This window comes from Scyliorhinus torazame, chromosome 2 (assembly GCF_047496885.1).
Source record: "Scyliorhinus torazame isolate Kashiwa2021f chromosome 2, sScyTor2.1, whole genome shotgun sequence".
Classification (NCBI taxonomy): Eukaryota; Metazoa; Chordata; class Chondrichthyes; order Carcharhiniformes; family Scyliorhinidae; genus Scyliorhinus; species Scyliorhinus torazame.
In genome coordinates, this window is record NC_092708.1 from 202,544,248 (window position 1) to 202,565,448 (window position 21,201).

At 45.7% G+C, this 21,201-nt stretch overlaps 1 protein-coding gene across 2 annotated transcripts in view; it reads left to right on the forward strand.

Annotated features, from left to right (window-relative positions):
• The window catches only part of pard3bb (par-3 family cell polarity regulator beta b), a 1,556,033-nt gene that overhangs the window by 120,837 nt on the left and 1,413,995 nt on the right, over positions 1-21,201 (forward strand). The window lies entirely within an intron of this gene.

The window sequence follows — 21,201 nt, forward strand, 5'->3', positions numbered from 1 at the left end:
TGGTGCAAATCCGCAAGGACATGGCACAGGTGCCGCACTTGTTGAGGTTCCCTTGTTGAGGCAGAGCCGCCTGCGGCACACACTGTCCATCGTCTGTTTGAAAGACCAGAGAGGCCTACATACCTTGGGCCATCACCACCCTCCCCCTTTGGGTCTCTCACTAGCCTGATGGGTGGCTGGGTCCTCCGGGTGTAGGGGCAGGGCCCTGCACATGGGCCACCGCCTTGAGTCTCTGTCGATGCTTCTGTCGCTGCCTCTCCGGCGTCTGGCCTGCCAACAGCACCTCGAGGGCAGCTTCTGTGGGGTCCAAGATATTATCCATTGGGCGTAATATCTATAAGGAATTGGGAGAGGGTAAGAGACTGACAACCAGCGGTGTTCCCCACCCCAGGACTCTCCACTCCCCCGTTGATCGTCGTCCTCCCATTTCCCCGATTTCTCAACCGTGCCCCTCCCCCACATTTCCTGTCATCTGACAGGCCCTGCCCACGCCCCCCCTGGGCCGCAGCGGCAGCTCCTGCTCACCGGACCCCACACCCTGTGCCCTAGACACCTCGTAATGTTACCTGAACCGGGTGCTGGTCACCTTACCCATCCTCTGGTCGCTGAAATGTCTCAGGTGCTAGGGCCCCGCCCCTGGGTGTTCGGATGTTGGCCGCTGTGTCTGTGATGTTGCCTCCCGCAGTGTTCAAGTTCAGGCACAATGTCAGGCATCAAGGTGTGATTGGGATGCTGTGCAATACTACAAGGCACACCTACTCACTGGGATCCACTTGGGAGGTGTGAAATGCTCACTTAATTACAATTGCCTATTCCCAAATAACAATAGCCTTCGGAGGCCTCCACGGTGCATGGGAGTTGTGGGTGGTCGGTGGGGCTGGGGCTGAATGGGAGGAATGGGAACACACGATCCAGGGAGTCCCCGCACCAGCCCTTCACATTTTTTTAAAGGTGTACTATTCGGCCCCCGTGTAACCACCAGCTGGGGAGGCGGTTAGATCACATGAGGCCATTAGATAGGGGGTCGCTCCAGTTAATTGTATGGAGATTGGCCTCAAGTGTTTATTGATTTCTCGCCAGGCTATGGCAGGATCCTGATTTCACCAATGGGGGTGGGCTGGTTAAATCGTAAACACTGCGCAGCCCTTGATTTTGGCCTCTCCCGCTTTCTAACGTCCTTGTCGCGCTCAAGTCCAACGCGGCCATTAAATCGCGCCCGTAATCTCCCAAATGAAGAATTTTGCCCAGAATTAATGTTTTAGGACCTATATTCAGAACTCTGAACTTTTTGTTGAGGAACAATTTATAAGTGAGAATAAAGGCAGAGAAAACTGGGTGAAGGAAAGGACAAAATAAGAGTTTGTATTTGTATTGCACCTGTAATGTAATAAAACTTTACTGGGGCTTGCACAGGATTGGTTAAAGCAAAATTTGCACAAAGCCACATAAGGAAATCTGAGACTGGACAACCAAAAGCTTTGTCAAAAAGGTCGGCTTTAAGGAGTGGCTTAAAGGAGAAAAGTGTGGGGGTGGGGGGGGCCGACGACATGGTGGCACAGTGGTTAGCACTGCTGCCTCACGGCACCAAGGACCCAGGTTCAATCCCGACCCCGGGTCTCTGTACATGCGGAGATTGCACATTCCCCCAGTGTCTGCGTGGGTCTAACCCCCGCAACCCTAAGATGTGCAGGGTAGGTGAATTGGCCACGCTAAATTCTTTAATTGGAAAAAAAGAATTGGGTACTTTAATTTTGTTTTGAAAAAAGGAGGAAAGTGAGGTGGAGAGATGGTGGTGAAAACAGAAAATTCTGGAAAACTCAACAGGTCTGGCAGCATCTTTGGAAAGAGAGATAGAGTTAACTTTTTAATATGACTCCCCTTCCGAGCCAGTTTAGTACTGTGGCAGGCGCGGAAACCTGATTAAAGGGATTCAAACATGGAAGTTTCAGGGAAGATGGGCTCAAATTTGGGAGCTGCTAATGCATTTAAAAGCAAAAGGTATAATACAGCAATGATTGAAAGTCAAAGAAATAACAAGTCCAGTAAAATGAGGGCTACACTACCATAGCTAATTTTTTTGCAGCACAAAGTGTCCTTGGAACCCAATGCTGCTGCTTCCTGCTATCAGCCAGAACATCACGATGAAGAATATTGTCACAGAATAATAGAATGGTTACAGCATGCAAGGGAGTTAACATGGCCCATCATGCTCATGCCAGCCTACTGCAAGAGCAATTCGGCTAGTCCCATTGTCCTTCAGCCCCATAAATGTTTTCTCTTCAGGTGCTTATCTAATTCCCCTTTGAAAAGCCTAGTTTGTATTTGCCTCCGCCAGACTCTAAGGCGGTGCATTCCAGATCCGAGCCACAGCTGTGTAAAAACATTTCTCTTTATATGCTGTTGGTTCTTTTGCGAATCATCTTAAATTGTTGTCCCCTGGTTCTCAACCCTTCTGTGGGTGAAAAGACTTTCTCTCCGCAGACACCCCACCTGACTTTCAACACCCCTTTATTGCCACACCCTGGGCTAGTGCGCAGTCAATTCCAGTCCCACTTGACCTGACGTAACAACACAAGTGAATTAACCAATAACTCTTAGAAAAGTACCTGAAACCTTTGGCCCTTGGCTGCCCAATAATTACAGTCATCAGGTTTGTAAATTTAAACACAAATACTTTTTATTAATAACCAAGAACTATGATGAAATATGCCGCAAATGCAATTGGTTAACTATTATTTAATTCCTAATTCCCACTTTGAGCATCTAGATCCTTGGATCTAGAATTCCCTGTCTGGACCCACAGGCCTCTTTAAGACATTACTTGAAACCTACTTTTTTGCCCATTCCCAATGAACAAATGCAATATATTTGAGTCAGGATGGGCTGTGACCTGGAGGGGAATTGGAGTTGATGGTATCCTCATGAAACAGTTGCCCTTGATCTTGTCGCCGATGGAGTTTGCGGGTTTGGAAGCTGCTGTCAAAGAGGCTTTGCAAGGTGCCTGCAATGCGTTTTAATGATAAACACTGCAGTCACATAGCATCAGTGGTGGTTGGGGTGTCTGTCTGTTGTAAATGGTGGGAAGGTATAAGGGGATAGGAGGTTGGTTACCCAGTTTAGAATACATAGCCTCTGACCTGTTGCAGCCACAATATTTATGTTACTGGTCCAGTTAAGTTTCTGATCAATAGTGACCCCCATCAGGATGTAGCTTGTGAAGGATACAGTAGTTATAATACTGTTGAATGTCATGGAGAGATGGTAAAGTTCTTTCTTGATGAAGATGGCCATTGCCTGGCACATGTGACACCAATGTTACTTGACCGGGTCTTGCTGCATATTGGCATGGAATATTTCATTATCTGAGCAGTTGTGAATGAAATCACTGTGCATTCATCAGTGAATCACCCCTTTTTGTAACCTTTATGAAGTATTCATGGTTGGGCCTCAAGACACCATCGTGAGGAATTACTGTCACGGTGTCCAGGGGCGGAGAGGATTGGTCTTTATCTTTGTGCTTGGTGTGATGCCTGCCTGTGGAGAGTTTTCCCTCTGATTCTCATTGGCTTTCAATTTTACTAGGCCTCCTTTGCTGCCACGCTTGGTCAAAAGCTGCCTCTTGATGTCAAGGACAGTCTCTGTCCCTCTGGATTTCAGCTCTTTTATCCATACTTAGACTAAGGCTGTGATGATTGTAGTGGCCCTGGAATAAACCAAATGTGAACTGCTGCGCAGGTTATTGACAAGTAATTGAAACTTTACTATCTTCAGTATTGTATCGGGGGATGTGGCTGGGACCCATCGTGTTTATGGTATCCACTCTACTCACGCATTTCTTGATATTACAAGGAATAAGTGGAATTGACTGAAAACCTGCTTCTGTGATGTTGCCGATCTCGTAAGGAGACTTACATTGAACATCCACTTGGCACTTTTGGCTGAGGTGGTTGCAAGCAATTCAGCCTGGTCTCGTGTGCTGGGCTCTACTATCATTTAGGATGGGGTTGTTCACGGTGTCTCCTCCAGTTACTTGTTTAATTGTCAGTCACAATTCAGGACAGGATGTGACAGGACTTCACGGCATTGATCTGATCTGATGGATTCACTTAGCTCTGTCGGTCGCATGTTACTTCTACCCCCTTCTACGGCTCTCATGTCCCCCATGCTACTTGTAATTTTAATGGCGGGTCAGTTAGCTCTGTTCGCTGGACGGCTGGTTTGTTATGTGGAGCGATGTCAACAGTGCCAGTTCAATACCCCTACCGGCTGAGGTTACCCCTGAAGGCCCTGCCTTCTCAAACTTGCCCCTCGCCTGAGGTGTGGTGGACTTCGGGTTAAATTACCACCAGTCAGCTCTCCCTCAAAGGGGGAGAGCAGCCTTTGGTTGTCTGGGATTATAACGACTTTCATTTTCATTTTCACTTCTGCTGTTCTGCATGCAGGTTTTGTAATTTCACCAAGTTGGGACCCTGGTGCTGTGAAGCAACAGTGTTAACCACAGTGCTACCGTGCCGCCCCACAGTGCTACCGTGCCGCCCCACAGTGCTACCGTGCCGCCCCACAGTGCTACCGTGCCGCCCCACAGTGCTGCCGTGCCGCCCCACAGTGCTGCCGTGCCGCCCCACAGTGCTGCCGTGCCGCCCCACAGTGCTGCCGTGCCGCCCCACAGTGCTGCCGTGCCGCCCCACAGTGCTGCCGTGCCGCCCCACAGTGCTGCCGTGCCGCCCCACAGTGCTGCCGTGCCGCCCCACAGTGCTGCCGTGCCGCCCCACAGTGCTGCCGTGCCGCCCCACAGTGCTGCCGTGCCGCCCCACAGTGCTGCCGTGCCGCCCCACAGTGCTGCCGTGCCGCCCCACAGTGCTGCCGTGCCGCCCCACAGTGCTGCCGTGCCGCCCCACAGTGCTGCCGTGCCGCCCCACAGTGCTGCCGTGCCGCCCCACAGTGCTGCCGTGCCGCCCCACAGTGCTGCCGTGCCGCCCCACAGTGCTGCCGTGCCGCCCCACAGTGCTGCCGTGCCGCCCCACAGTGCTGCCGTGCCGCCCCACTGTGCTGCCGTGCCGCCCCACTGTGCTGTGCCGCCAAGGAGTGTTCAACATGGAGGAGCACTGATTCATCAGATCAGGGAGTGATAATCAGCAGGAAGATACCTTGCCAATGTTTGACCTGATGCCATGAGACTTCATGGGGTCAAGGTGTAAGTGAAGCTGATTAGATTTTTGTGACACTCTGGTAGTTTTGTGGTTACCAATTTAGATATTTAGGGCTGGATTCTGTGTTCTGGAGACGAAGTCCCCACGGGAAAACTGGCGCAAAACGGCCACTGATTCTCTGTCGGGGAGGAGCGGGGCTAGCAGCCAGGCAGCGTAGAGCTCCCAGCTCCAGCTACTGATACATCCTGGAGAGTTGCTGGGTCCGTGGCCAAGCGTGCGCACGGCAACGGCCTGCAATGGCCGTGCCGTGCTTCATGACTGATGCCGATTGCGCGCCCCAGACCGCCCCACCAAAAGTGCCCCCAGCCCCGAATATGTCGCCCTCCCACGACGCGCTGGACTGAGTCCTCAGCCACTACGCTGAGTTCCCGACAGGTGAGACCATGAGAGACCCACGCTGTCGGGAACACGGCTGGTCCGAGAGAACGGCGTTTTTCAGGGGGCGGGTATCGCGGAAGCGGTGCCGCCCCCGATTTCGGTGTCATCGGGGATTCTCCGCCCCGTCGCCGAATGCGATTTTGCCGTCGGGGATCGGAGAATCCAGCACTTAATCTTTTTTAATTTTTGATTTATTTATTAATTTTCATTTAAATTTCCCAGCTGCCATGGTGGGATTTGAATTCATGTCGCTGGAATATCAGTCCAGGTGTCTGAATTATAAGTCCAGAAACCTAATCGCTATTCTACTGTCCCTTCAACAGCTTATGGGAACATGCTGGATACCAGAGGTTTGCTACAGTTTCTGAGTTGTAAAACTGAGGCACGAGAATATAGCTGTCTCATGACTGTTGCCTTGGCTTCTCTAAGTTATAGGATCAGGTGGAGTCAGAGCCAGGGGTGTAAGAAACAAACATTCTCACAGTAAAAGGGGCGGAATTTGGTATAATTGGAAATGCTACTCCTATCTTGAGTGGCAGCAGTTCAAAAGCACTGAAAGAGATAGCATTGTTTCATTCTTATTCACTCACTCTGCTCTTGCACGCAAAGGAATGCTGCCAAATAAGAGAGTGTTGGCAAACTGCAAGAGCTGCTTCTGAAGCCTATGCAAACCAGTGGAGCATTTCCTACCTCTTCAGACCAGATTTTGTACTTGCAGTGTGTCGGCAACATTTGCAATCTGGCATTAGCTTCTGAATACTAAATCTCCCTGAGCAACAAGTGCCTTTCACTGTTCATAGTTGATCAAAGACACATCTTTGTCAGATCGTCCCAGGACGGTACAAACAGTTGGCACCAAACTCTCCAAATGCCCTGGACTTGATATCAATTAATTGGGTCGTTTCACTTCTTTTTAAACTGTTTAATTTGTCAACTTGATAACTATTTTCCGTCCACTTTATTTTGTTGCTCTTTTGTCCAAGACAGAAGATTGTTCTAATATCTACATGCCACAGATAAAATTGTAATTTTCAAACATCTTCATAAACTTTGGTAAGGCAGGTTCCTGTGTGCAATATTTTCCAAAAAGGCCAAAGAAGTAAGCTTCAGTATGTAACTTTCTCACTGCAAAGTGAAAGTCGTCAACTCCATAAAGGCTGATTGTGATCATTCCTAATGCAGTTTTTGTGTTGTAGAAGATTACTGTCTTTTACCCGAATGGCTTAGTTAGACTGGTGCAGTAATAGTCATGGAGCAGTGGGTCCTGAGATGATCCTCTATTGACTTGAGTTTGGTCGAGGAAAGTTGAAAGTTGACGAGGCATCTGTTCAGGAAGAAAGAGTTTTTTTGAAAAACATTTTAATTAACATTTTCAGCATTTTGGAGTGCTGGGTCGTTTTGGCGATTCATGGTAGGATGATGGTAAAGGATAAGGTGTCCATGGAAGGGATTAAGGCCAAGTGGGAGGAAGAGTTGGGGATGGTGCTGGAAGAGGGATTATGGTACAAAGTGCTGTGAAGGGTTAATGCATCAACTTCGAGCGCGGGGCTGGGGTTGATTCAATTAGAAATGGCGCACAAGGCGCACTAAACGAAGGTGAGGATGAGCAGGTTGTTTGGGGGGGTGGAGGATAGCTGTGAACATTGTGGGAGGGGCCCAGCCAATTATGTTCTGGTCCTTCCCATAGCTGGAGACATTTTGGGGGTTGTTTTTCAGCACCATGTCTGAGGTTCTACAAGTGGATTTGGAGCCGGGTCCCCTGGAGGCTATACTTGGGGTGTCAGACCTGCCGGAGTTGCAATGGTTGCGGGGGCAGATGTCTTTGCCTTCGCCTCGCTGATCGCTCGCGGTCGGGTCCTTTGGGGTGCACTCCAGCGCCCCCCCCCCCCCCGCCCGTCCGTCCGTCCCTCACCGACAAGCATCGCCTCCAGCACAGAGGAGGACAGTGCCACCGGAACGTTCGGGAAGACCTTCCTTGCGCAGTTCTGCACCAGAATATACCTGAAGCCCTCCTCACATTGGAGCCCAAACTTCACCCCCAACTCTTCCAAGTTTGCAAACCGCCCCTCCAAAAACAGATTCCCTAAAGAATGACTTTGGCAAATCGACTGGGAGACTCTGGAACAGAAACAGGAACCATGACAGAATGTTCATCTTTACTGCCCGCACCTGGCATGCCAACGACAAGGGGAGACTGTCCCATCACACCAAGTCCTCTTTCACCCTTCATACCAGGCCTGTGAAATTAAGCTGAGGAAGTCGTGCCCAGTCCTGCCCCACCTGCACTCCAAATACCTAAAATGAGTTGTTGCAACCAGGAATGGCAACCCTCCCAGTCCCAAGCCTGCACCTGGAGAAGACACCACAAAATATTTGCCTTTCTCTAAATTTAATTTTTACCCCAAAAAAGCTCCAAATCCTTAACAACCCCATTATACCCCTCAGGGATGGGATTGGGTTTGAGATGCACAGCAGCAGGTTGTCCACGTATAGAAATACCCTATGCTCCATCCCCCCTGCCCTGCCGACTATCCCCTTCCATAAGTCCGAACTCCTCATTGCAATGCCCAAGGGCTCAGTCACCAACGCGAACAGAAGGAGGGTCAAGGGGCATCCCTCCCTCATTCCCCGAAATAGTGGAAAGTACCCCAAATTCAGATCGTTCGTCCACACACATACTGTCAGGTCTTTGTATAGCAATTTCACCCATTCCACAAACTTAGGCCCAATCCCAAACTTCTCCAGCACCGCAAACAAATAATTCCATTCCATTCTGTCAAATGTTTTCTCTGCATCTAATGCCGCCACCACCTCGAGCTCCCTTCTGAGGAAGGATGAAAGTTGACGAGGCATCTGTTCTTAACTGCTGTGCAGTGATCCCTTTTGCGAAGAGTGCATCCATGGTCTTGCATAGAATTACACAGTCTACAGCAAAGAAACAGGACAATTGTTCAAATCAGGTGTTTATTATTCATACAAACCTCTTCTCATTTCTCTTCATTGAATGTCATCAGCATAATGCTCTATTCCTTTGCTATTGACTGTCTGTTTATTGTCCCTAGTTTCAGCTCCTGACTGTGGGAACATCTCTTTGTTTAATTTATATATTTCATACTTGTGAAGATCTCCATCAGGTCATTAATTAGTCTTTTTTCCAGTACAGACTTTCCTGTAGTAATAACTTCTCAGTTCAGATGTGTTTCTTGTGAATATTATTTTGCCCCCTTTTATTTTTAGAATCATATAATTTACAGTGCAGCAGGAGGCCATTTGGCCCATCAAGTCTTGGAAAGAGCACCCCACTTAAGCCCATGCCTCCACCCTATCCCCGTAACCCCACCTAACCTTTTGGGGCACTAAGGGCAATTTATCATGGCCAATCCATCTAACCTGCACATCTTTGGACTGTGGAAGGAAACCGGAGCACCCGGAGGAAACCCACGCAGACACGAGAAGAACATGCAGACTCCACACAGACAGTGACCCAAGCTGGGAATTGAACCTGGGACCCTGCAGCTGTGAAGCAACTGTACTAACCACAGTGCTACCATGCTGCCCAAAAATGCCTTTCGATTGTTTTTAGACCAGAAATATACACAGTATTCTAATGTTGTTTAACCAGGGTCTTGAGGTTGAGAACCATGTTGGACTGAATATCGTGCGGATTATCAATGTCTAGGCTGGGATGTGACATCCTCCATGAGCATAAATTGGCACCTTCAAAAGTAAGACTACATTTCATTGTCTGTGAAGTGCTTTGGGATAATCTGTGGTTGTGAAAGGTGCTATTTCAAAACAGGCCTTTTCTATCTTGCTACTGAGGCCTTACTTTGCGGTAGCACCATAATTCATTGCAACGATAAGACCATAAGACATAGGAGCAGAATTAGGCCATTCAATCATGGCTGATATTTTTCTCATCCCCATCCTGCCTTCTCCCCATAGCCCCTGATCCCCTTATTAATCAAGAACCTATCTATCTCTGTCTTAAAGAAACTCAGTGATTTGACCTCCATAGCCTGCGTCAAAGAGTTCCACAGATTCGCCACCCTCTGGCTGAAGAAATTCCTCCTCATCTCTGTTTTAAAAGTCTGAGATTTTGCCCTTTGGTTCTAGTTTTTCCTACTAGGGAAAAATCCTCTCCATGCCCACCCTATCCAGGTCTCGCAGTATCCTGCAAGTTTCAATAAGATCCCCCCCTCATCCTTCTAAACCCCAATGAGTACAGACCCAGAGTCCTCAACCATTCCTCATACGACAAGCTCTTCATTCCAGGAATCATTCTTGTAAACTTCCTCTGGACCCTTTCCAAGGTCAGCACATCCTTCCTTAGATACGACCCAAAATTCCTCACAATACTCCAAATGGGGTCTGACCAGGTCCTTATACAACCTCAGAAGTACATCCCTGCTCTTGTATTGTAGCCCTCTTGATATGAATGTTAACATTGCATTTGCCTTCCTGCTATTTAAATATGATCTACTCGAGCACCTTGAGAAGTGTGCAAAATTGTTTAGACAAGGTCTGCATTGATAATAGGAATATTTATGGTTGGGGTGGGATCGGGGTAAAGAGAGCAAAAGGAGGAAGAAATGTGTTGATGAATTAAATCCAAATTAATTTAGGAATGAAAGCTTAACCAATTTAAATTGCTTAAACTTGTCACAAAATGGATACTATTAAAATGGATGTTTTATTTTTGTACAAGTAAAAACAAACTGCCATGTATTTTGTAAATCATGTCTGGGCAGCAACTAAGAGAAAGGAAGGAACAGGAAAGAAAAAAGAACAGGGTGCTCTTTGCAATTGATACATTTAGTAGTCAGAATGCTGTGAACTAGGAAGGAGGCTAGTCACAAATGGGGTGTTGAAGAAGCAACAGCAAGAGAGGGAGCGGCAGCCAACCTCAGGAAGCAGCTCAGCTAGAGATGAAGTGCTGAAGGCAAAAAGCTAATTTGTGCAAATTATGTTTTATTTTCTCGCTGAACCGAAGACCAAATCCTGGTCACTTAGACTGTACAGTGTTGTAGCCACTGGCTATATTTGACCAATCAATTAATTATTATTGTTTGAGCAATGGAGGGATCTCAGTAGAGTTTAGGATTATTGGGAAAATTAATGGTTTGGGATTTCCAGTCTTTGAGGGACTAAGCGCTTACTGTTAAGATGCCAAAATATAAGATTGTTCTTTGTAGCATTTCATTATCATTCTTCTACTTTAATAGATACCTTTATTGTTGTTTAATGAAACAGAGGTTGGAGTTCTCGCTGTTTCCGGAAACGTTTCTCATTAATATCCAAAAGAAATGCACCATGCAAAACCAGTGTTTCAGGTTGGAACACTCTGGCACATAACATCAGTGGGGTTTTATAACAAACTCCAAGCTAGCCTTTATCCTTTAGGGCCTTGTTGCTTTGTCCCCACCCAACTCTTGCACCCATCTTTACCAGACAGAACAAGAGAGCGAGGCAGGTAGTGCAGAAATCTCCTGTGGCCATTCTCCTGCAGGACAGACATACCGCTTTGGATACTGTTGAGGGGAATGGTCTCTCAGGGGAAAACAGCAGCAGCCAAACTCGTGGCACCACGGTTGATTCTACTGCAGAGGGGAGAGGTGATAAGTGTGACAGTGCAATAGTTATAGGGGATTCAATTGTAAGGGGAATAGACGGGTGTTTCTGTGGCCGCAAACGAGACTCCATGATGGTATGTTGCCTCCCTGGTGCTAGGGTCAAGGATGTCTCGGAGCGGGTACAGGACATTCTGGAGGGGGACGGTGAACAGCCAGTGGTCGTGGTACACATCGGTACAAACGACATAGGTAAAAAAAAGGGATGAGGTCCTAAAAGCAGAATACAGGGAGCTAGGAAGGAAGTTAAGAAATCGGACCTCGAAGGTAGTAACCTCAGGATTACTACCGGTGCCACGAGCCAGTCAGAGTAGAAATGACAGGATGTATAGGATGAATATGTGACTGAAGGAATGGTGTCAGGGGGAGGGTTTCAGTTTCCTGGGGCATTGGGACCGGTTCTGGGGGAGGTGGGACCTGTACAAACTGGATGGGTTATACCTGGGCAGGATTGGACCTGATGCCCTAGAGGGGCTATTTGCGAGAGTGGTTGGGGAGTGTTTAAACTAATGTGGCAGGGGGATGGGAACCGAATGAGGAAGTCGGAAGGTAGTAAAACAGGGACAGAAACAAAAGGCAGTAAGGGGGAAAGTGTAAGGCAGAGAAGCCACAGTCAAAAATCAAAAAGGGCGACAGTACAAGGTACAGTGACTGAGGGGAGCTCAGTGAATAGGCCCAGTAATATTAAAAGGAATAAAACGGGAAGTAAAAACATAAATGGAAAGCGAAGCGGCAGGTTGTTACATGAAGATATGGATTCAACGACAAGGAAAATTAGGAGAAAAGTTAAGAGGAAAAATAACTTGGGAGAGGTTACTGATCAAGGTGTTAAGATTCAAAACAGAGATATAAAAGCCAACAGAAGTGTACTTTACCTGAATGCTCAGAATAAGGTAAATGAGTTGATGGCGCAAATCATCGTGAATGACTACGATTTAGTGGCCATTACTGAAACATGGTTAAAGGATGGTCACGACTGGGAGTTAAATATCCAAGGGCATCAAACTATTCGGAAGGACAGAATGGATGTGAGGGAGGTGGTGCAGCTCTGTTATTTAAGGATGACATCCGGGCAATAGTAAGGGATGACATCGATGCAATGGAGGATAAGATTGAAACCATTTGGGTGGAATTCAGGAATAATAAGGGGAAAAAGTCACTGATAGGAATAGTCTATAGGCCACCAAATAGTAACATTATGGTGGGGCAGGCAACAAACAAAGAAATAACTGATGCATGTAGAAATGGTACAGCAGTTATCATGGGGGATTTTAATCTACATGTCGATTGGTTTAACCAGGTCGGTCAAGGCAGCCTTGAGGAGGAGTTTATAAAATGTATCCACAATAGTTTCCTAGAACAGTATGTAATGGAACCTACGAGGGAACAAGCAGTCCTAGATCTGGTCCTGTGTAATGAGATAGGATTGATTAATGATCTCATAGTTAGGGGTCCCCTCGGAAGGAACAATCACAATATGGTGGAATTTAAAATACAGATGGAGGGTGAGAAGGTGAAATCAAACGCTAGTGTTTTGTGCTTAAACAAAGGAGATTACAATGGGATGAGAGAAGAGCTAGCTAAGGTAGACTGGGAGCAAAGATTTTATGGTGAAACAGTTGAGGAACAGTGGAGAACCTTCAAGCAATTTTTCACAGTGCTCAGCAAAGGTTTATACCAACAAAAAGGAAGGACGGTAGAAAGAGGGAAAATCGACCGTGGATATCTAAGGAAATAAGGGAGAGTATCAAACTGAAGGAAAAAGCATACAAAATGGCAAAGATTAGTGTGAGACGAGAGAACTGGGAAATCTTTAGGGGGCAACAGAAAGCTACTAAAAAAGCTATAAAGAAGAGTAAAATAGATTGAGAGTAAACATGCTCAGAATATACAAACAGATAGTAAAGGTTTCTACAAATATATTTAAAAAAAGAGTGGTTAAGGTAAATATTGGTCCTTTAGAGGATGAAATGAAATGAAATGAAAATCGCTTATTGTCACAAGTAGGCTTCAAATGAAGTTACTGTGAAAAGCCCCTAGTCGCCACATTCCGGCACCTGTTCGGGGAGGCTGTTACGGGAATCGAACCGTGCTGCTGGCCTGCCTTGGTCTGCTTACAAAGCCAGCGATTTAGCCCTGTGCTAAACAGCCCCTATGAGAAGGGAGATTTAATAATGGGAGATGAGGAAATGGCTGAGGAACTGAACAGGTTTTTGTGTCGGTCAAATAACATCCCAGTGACTGATGGAAATGAGGCTATGACAGGTGAGGACCTTGAGATGCTTGTTATTACTAAGGAGGTAGTGATGGACAAGCTAATGGGGCTAAAGGTAGACAAGTCTCCTGGCCCTGATGGAATGCATCCCAGAGTGTTAAAAGAGATGGCTAGGGAAATTGTAAATGCACTAGTGATAATTTACCAAAATTCACTAGATTCTGGGGTGGTCCCGGCGGATTGGAAATTAGCAAACGTGACACCACTGTTTGAAAAAGGAGGTAGGCAGAAAGCGGGTAATTATAGGCCAGTGAGCTTAACTTCGGTAGTAGGGAAGATGCTGGAATCTATCATCAAGGAAGAAATAGCGAGGCATCTGGATGGAAATTGTCCCATTGGGCATCCGCAGCATGGGTTCATAAAGGGCAGGTTGTGCCTAACTAATTTAGTAGAATTTTTTTGAGGACAATACCAGTGCGGTAGATAACGGGGAGCCAATAGAACATACAGTGCAGAAGGAGGCCATTCGGCCCATCGAGTCTGCACCGACCCACTTAAACCCTCACTTCCACCCTATTCCCGTAACCCAATAACCCCTCCTAACCTGTTTGGTCACTAAGGGCAATTTTGCATGGCCAATCCACCTAACCTGCACGTCTTTGGACTGTGGGAGGAATCCGGAGCACCCAGAGGAAACCCACGCAGACACGGGGAGAACGTGCAGACTCCGCACAGACAGTGACCCAGGGGGAATCGAACCTGGGACCCTGGCGCTGTGAAGCCACAGTGCTATCCACTTGTGCTACCGTGCTGCCCACAATGGCTGTGGTATATCTGGATTTCCAGAAAGCTTTTGACAAGCTGCCACACAAAAGGTTGCTGCATAAGATAAAGATGCATGGCATTAAGGGTAAAGTAGTAACATGGATAGAGGATTGGTTAATTAATAGAAAGCAAAGAGTGGGGATTAATGGGTGTTTCTCTGGTTGGCAATCAGTAGCTAGTGGTGTCCCTCAGTGATCAGTGTTGGACTCACAATTTACATGGATGATTTGGAGTTGGGGACCAAGTACAATATGTCCAAGTTTGCAGACGATACTAAAATGAGTGATGAAGCAAAAAGTGCAGAGGATACTGGAAGTCTGCGGAGGGATTTGGAAAGGCTAAGTGAATGGTCTAGGGTCTGGCAGATGGAATACAATGTTGACAGATGTGAGGTTATCCATTTTGGTAGGAATAACAGCAAAAGGGATTATTATTTAAATGATAAAATATTAAAACATGCTGCTGTGCAGAGAGACCTGGGTGTGCAAGTGCATGAGTCGCAAAACATTGGTTTACAGGTGCAACAGGTGATTAAGAAGGCAAATGGAGTGTTGTCCTTCATTGCTAGAGGGATGGAGTTTATGACTAGGGAGGTTATGCTGCAATTGTATAAGGTGTTCGTGAGGCCACATCTGGAGTATTGTGTTCAGTTTCGGTCTCCTTACCTGAGAAAGGACGTACTGGCGCTGGAGGGTGTGCAGAGGAGATTCACTAGGTTAATCCCAGAGCTGAAGGGGTTGGATTACGTAAGGAGAGGTTGAGTAGACTGGGACTGTACTCATTGGAATTTAGAAGGATGCGGGGGGATCTTATAGAAACATATAAAATTATGAAGGGGATAGATAGGATAGATGCGGGCAGGTTGTTTCCACTGGCGGGTGAAAGCAGAACTAGGGGGCAGAGCCTCAAAATAAGGGGAAGTAGATTTAGGACTGAGTTTAGGAGGAACTTCTTCACCCAAAGGGTTGTGAATCTATGGAATTCCTTGCCCAGTGAAGCAGTTGAAACTCCTTCATTAAATGTTTTAAAGATAAAGATAGATAGTTTTTTGAAGAATAAAGGGTTATGGTGTTTGGGACGGAAAGTGGAACTGAGTCCACAAAAGATCAGTCATGAGCTCATTGAATGGTGGAGCAGGTTCGAGGGGCCAGATGGCCTACTCCTGCTCCTAGTTATTATGAATGAAAAATGAAATGAAAATCGCTTATTGTCACAAGTAGGCTTTAAATGAAGCTACTGTGAAAAGCCCCTAGTCGCCACATTCCGGCGCCTGTTCAGGGAGGCTGGTACAGGAATTGAACCGTGCTGCTGGCCTGCCTTGGTCTGCTTTAAAAGCCAGCGATTTCGCCCAGTGTGCTAAACCAGCCCCTTATGTTTACAGTGCCACCTCTCTTCTTTGGCCTCCCTTCATAGAAGTTGGGACACGCAATCTGCTTTGCTTCTTGGGCCATGCCTTGCTCTCATTTGCCATTGACATTATCTGGAAGCACAGGGTCAGCTTCCACATTGTCTACCTCCATTTCAGACCTCCCTTCCCCCACCCTCCACAAACTCCAGTTACATAGAATTAAATATAATGTGTCATACAGAAGGAGGCCATTTGGTCAAAGCTGATCTAGGTGGGCAATATTTCTGCAGGCACCACTCCCTCACTCCCCCTCATCCCTGCTTCATGCAAAGCTTCACCAGTTTTCATTTCTCCAAGCACACTGACTTTAATATTCTCAACCATCTCGATTTGCACCATAAATCACAGACTGGTCTTCAGATTATTGCTTGCCACCCATCCTCTACCAGTGGAAGCTGATCTCTCGGTTGTTATAACATTATTCTCCCAAATTGCGCCCCACCGTCTGCCTGTTCTTTGTCGAGTGGTCTAGTATTGTTTAGAAAACTGATTCATATTTATCCTCATGTAGGAACAGTGCTGTATGCCGATGTTCCCAGAACTGTGGAACCTGCTCAATTATGCTGTTCCAACAGGAATAATGGCAAATAATTGAATTAGATTAACTGCTTAATGGCAATTAAATCCTTCATGGCAATCAAGCTGTGTAAACAGTTGATTTCAAATGGATACAAAGGACCCATGTAGTCATAATTTGTGACTTGTTCCCTTTGTAATGTTATTTTTTTTTCTCTTTCTTTTAATTTTGCTGAAGTTTTATTTGTATTCCTGGGCAGCTACATTGTTGTTAACTGCAGGGAAATGAAATCAACATCGTAATTACCAACTGTATCTTTGGAATGGTTTTCAGGCATGGGGGAAGAGGAGTCTTCCTTGAGTTATTTTTGAAGAACATATTAAATGTGGACAGATTGCAGGCAGCATTGGAACAGTTGTTTTAATGAGACAATGTGTTCTTTTTAAAGATATATGTTGTAGCACATGTGCGAAGAGATGATTCTTGCAGAAACTGTAATGAAGCGATGGCAATCTATGTTACAGTGACGGCTGCTATCTTTTGACGATAAATGTTCTGTACAAAGATTTTAATCTGGGTGAGTTTCAAGGAGAGCTTCAGCATTGAACGACGGAGACTTTCAGTTTTGCTAGCTCTGCCTGAGTATTGTGGTGATGTTGAAGTTAGTACAAGTGAGCTTAAAAGGTATAGTGCTGCTAGGCAAAATATGTTCTACTTACAGAATATATTTTAATGGAAAATATTCTCAATATGGTTTCAGTGAAATAGGATTATGTGCCACCTCTTCAGAGTTATCCTTCTGTTTCCCCCTCCCCCAAAACCTGGCCAGCATGGGGACAGTCAACATGAGGGAAATGGTGAGGTTAGAAATTGAAGAAGTTTCTAATTTTTATCAGTTGTAGCAAATTAATTGCACCCAACTGGGTGAATCTTTTTTTTTCCCAATTAAGGGGCAATTTAGGGTGGCCAATCAACCTACCCTGCACACCTTTGGAGGTTGTAGAGGGTGAGACCCAAGCAGACATGGGGAGAAGATGCAAACTCCACACGGACAGTGACCCAGGCAACTGGGTGAATCTTGACAGTGTTACAATTATGAGGTTTATAAATGTATTGTCTTTTGGGACCATGTATTTAAACTTTGGGTAGAATGAAAGAGTGGTGGAAACATACAATGTTGGTGGTGCTCAGATTGCTGTTCTGCTGATTTTTTTGAAACTACTGTTTTCCTTCCCTTTATGAAAGTGCTGATACCTGCTGTGTGACAGTCCCTGACCGAAAGACTTGCATGTATCTAGCACCTTTCACAGCTGCATGATATCCAAAAGTGCTTAACAGCCAATGGAGTACTTTTGGAGCGTAGTCTCTGTTGTAATGTCGGAAATACGGCAGCCAATTTGTATGCAGCAAACTCCCACAGACATGGATGAGATAATGACCAGACAATCTGCTTTCGTGACGAGGGGCAAATATTGGCCAAGATGCAGAGAACTCCCCTGCTCTTTAAACATCCAACTGAGAGGGCACAAGGGAGCCATCAGGACTTGTACACAAATATAAATTGCACCATATGAGTAAATACATAAGATACTTGTGTACCAAGCCATACAACAAATCAAGAAAATGCGTCAGAAATCCTGCACTTGATTGCCACCTGAGCGCGCTCTGCCAGAAAATGCTCCTGAGCAAGGATATCAGGTTCCTTTGTCAGGGAGTTGCTAAAGGCTGTAGAAACATCTGGACATAGCTCCACTTTTAAAATGGGATGGAGATTAAAACCGTAAAATGATATGCACGTGTAATATAGTCCTGTAGGTGACAACACAGTTAACAAAAACTCTACTCCATTCAAACCATAATAGTCATCCAAAGCTAGTGATCACACAAAAGTTTCAATATTACATAGAATTTACAAACTGAACAAAACCAAGCATTTGATCCAACTAGCCTATTCGGTCTTAATGTTGTACCAGAGTTTCCTCCTCCTAATAGGCTGTTTGATCACAGGGCGGCATGGTAGCACAGTGGTTAGCACTGTTCCTTCCCAGCGGCTAGGTCCCAGGTTCGATTCCCGGTTTGGGCCACTGTCTGTGGAGTATGCACGTTCTCACTATGTCTGCGTGGGTTTCCTCCGGGTGCTCCGGTTTCCTCCCACAAGTCCCAAAAGATGTGCTTGTTAGGTGATTTAGAACATTCTGAATTCTCCCTCAGTGTACACGAATGGGCACTGGAGTGTGGCGACTGCGGGATTTTCACAGTAACTTCATTGCAGTGTTAATGTAAGCCTACTTGTCACAGTAATAAAGATTATTGTTATTATCTAACCCGATCAACAACATGTATCCATACCTTTTGAATCCTGTGTTTACTAGCTTCCCCTTAAATGCTGAAATACTATTCATCTCAAGTACTCCATTTGGTAGCAAGTTTCATATTGCCGGGCAACACGGTGGTGCAGTCGTTAGCACTGCTGTCTCACGGCACCATGGTCCCAGGTTCGATTCCAGCTCTGGGTCACTGTCCGTGTGGAGTTTGCACATTCTCTCCGTGTCTGCGTGGGTTTTGCCCCGACAACCCAAAGGATGTGCAGGGTAGGTGGATTGGCCATGCTAAATTGCCCCTTAATTGGAAAAATATAATTGGGTACTCTAAATTTAACATTAAAAAAAAAAAAGTTTCATATTGTCACAACTCGGGAAAGAAATTTCTCATTTTTGGTATCACCTGTGTAATCAGTTTTGCACCTTTGTCAATGCCTTTGCATCCTTTTTTTCAATATGGTAACCAGAACAGCACACAGTAAGGCTTGTTTAACCAAGGTTCTATACAGTGTTTAGAAAACTTTTCTGCTTTTTACTTCTATCGCTCTAGAATTTTCAGGAAAATAATTCCATTGTTTTATTGGACAGAAAAACAAAGTAATAGGTACATATGTGCGCTTGCACGATCACAATTGCAGCTGAATAATGTTGTGAATCGTCATGAAACTGTGTCAATTGGTAGGGACCTTTTAGGTAATTACTGTAATTTCAAAGTATAGAGCTATTAGTAACCAAAATGGAAGCTGAATCAAGGCTAGACAGTTACTAATTAGTTTGTGTGGGAGTGTGGACTACTGCGCGAAGCAATATGTTGCCATGGTGACTTTTTAAAAAAACAAAACAAAATTTTCTCCCTCTACTGTGGTCTCCTCTGAGAAATTCCTCCTGAGAAAGAAAACACAAATGATCTATTCTCTAGTTGCTTCGGAGGATTTTTTGTATTTCTGTTACACTTGCATATTGATTGATTGATTCCTGCCAGCGTACAATTTCATGTCTGCTAACCACTGTTCACCTCTTTCCCCTCCCATGGTGTCAGCAATTGCTCAGTGGGATGATCTAGAACCCACAAACTTACCACTCCAGCGGCTTCAGCACTGAAGAGTGCTGAGGGAATCACAATTGTTATGGCACGGAAGGAGGCCATTCGGACCATCATGTCTTCACTGGCTTGCTCGAACGAGCATTATGACTTAGTGCCATAACCCTGACTTTTCCCCGTACCCCTGCATATTGTTTCTATTCAAATAATCATCTAATACCCTCTTGAATGCCTCGACAGAACCTACCTCCACCGCACTTCGAGCCAGTGCATCCCAGACCTGAACCATGAGCTGTTTGAAAATGTTTTTCCTCACATCATATTTGCTTCTTTTGCAAATCACTTTGAATCTGTGTCCTCTCATTCTTGATCCTTTTACGAGTGGGAACAGTGTTTCCCTATCTGCTCTGTCCAACCGTCTCATGATTTTGGACATCTCTATCAAATCTGAGCTGTGCTGTTGGAGGTGTCATGTATCAGTTGAGACTTTTAACCGAGACCAGTTTGTGCTCTCGGGTGGAAATAAAAGATTCCTTTGCAGTATTTCCTACATTACAATGGTGACTTACACTGCCCCCAACAGCAGAGGAACAAGTCTTTGCAGCCTTTTTCCAGTGGTGTGTTTTTGTGCAGCAAGCACCCAAAGAAATTCACAGGTGTGACTGTATTTCCTGGAAGTGTGGTGGAGGCAGGTTTAATCATAGAATCTCTACAGTGCAGAACTAGGCCATTCGGCCCATCGAATCTGCACCGACCCTCGAAAAGAGCACCCTAACCAAGATCCACTGCCCTGCCCTATCCCCGTTACCCCACCTAACCTATACATCTTTGGACTAGGAGGAATCCGGAGCACCCGGAGAAAACCCACCCACGCACGCACTGGGAGAACGGGCAAACTCCACACAGACAGTCACCTGTCTGGCTCTGGCGCTGTGAAGCCGCAGTGCTAACAATTGTTCCCACTGTACCGCATCAAGGCATTAAAGAAGGCATTGGATGATTACTTGGATAGAAACAATGTACAGAGGTTTGGGAAAAGGCAGGGGAATGGCATTAGGTCATAATGCTCGTTTGGCGAGCTGGTGCAGATAAAATGGGCCAAATGGGCTCCTTCTGTGCCGCAACAAATCTGTGATAGACTCGGCGTTCTTTAGTGTTGAAGCCTCTGGAATGGTACTTTCCACTGAGTGAGAAGTTTGTAGGTTCTCGAGCATTCCCATGGAGCAGTTGCTGATACCATGGTAGGGGGAAAGGGGCGGATGGTGGTTAGAAGCCATGGAATTGGATGCTGACAGGAATCAATGAATCAATATGCGAGTTTAATAGAAATACAAAAAAATCCTCTGAAGCAACTCGAGGAGTTAATTTTGTATTTTTATTTGACAGACAAAATTGACAAGTTTTATCATTCCTTCTTTACAAGTGTGTCACTTTAAGGTCATAAAGTGTAACTGCTGAGGTCAGGTTGGAGGCGAGTTGATCTTCCGAAGATTTAAGATGATTAAAAATTAGTGATTTATTTTCTTTTTCTCTAAGTATGAGTCTTGAAGTCAATCAGATGGTGTTTTCTGCTGCAGGGTAGATCATCTTGATGTTGAAAATAAGGGTTTTCCTTTGTTTCATAAATGCTTTTTTCATAAATGACACAAAATTGC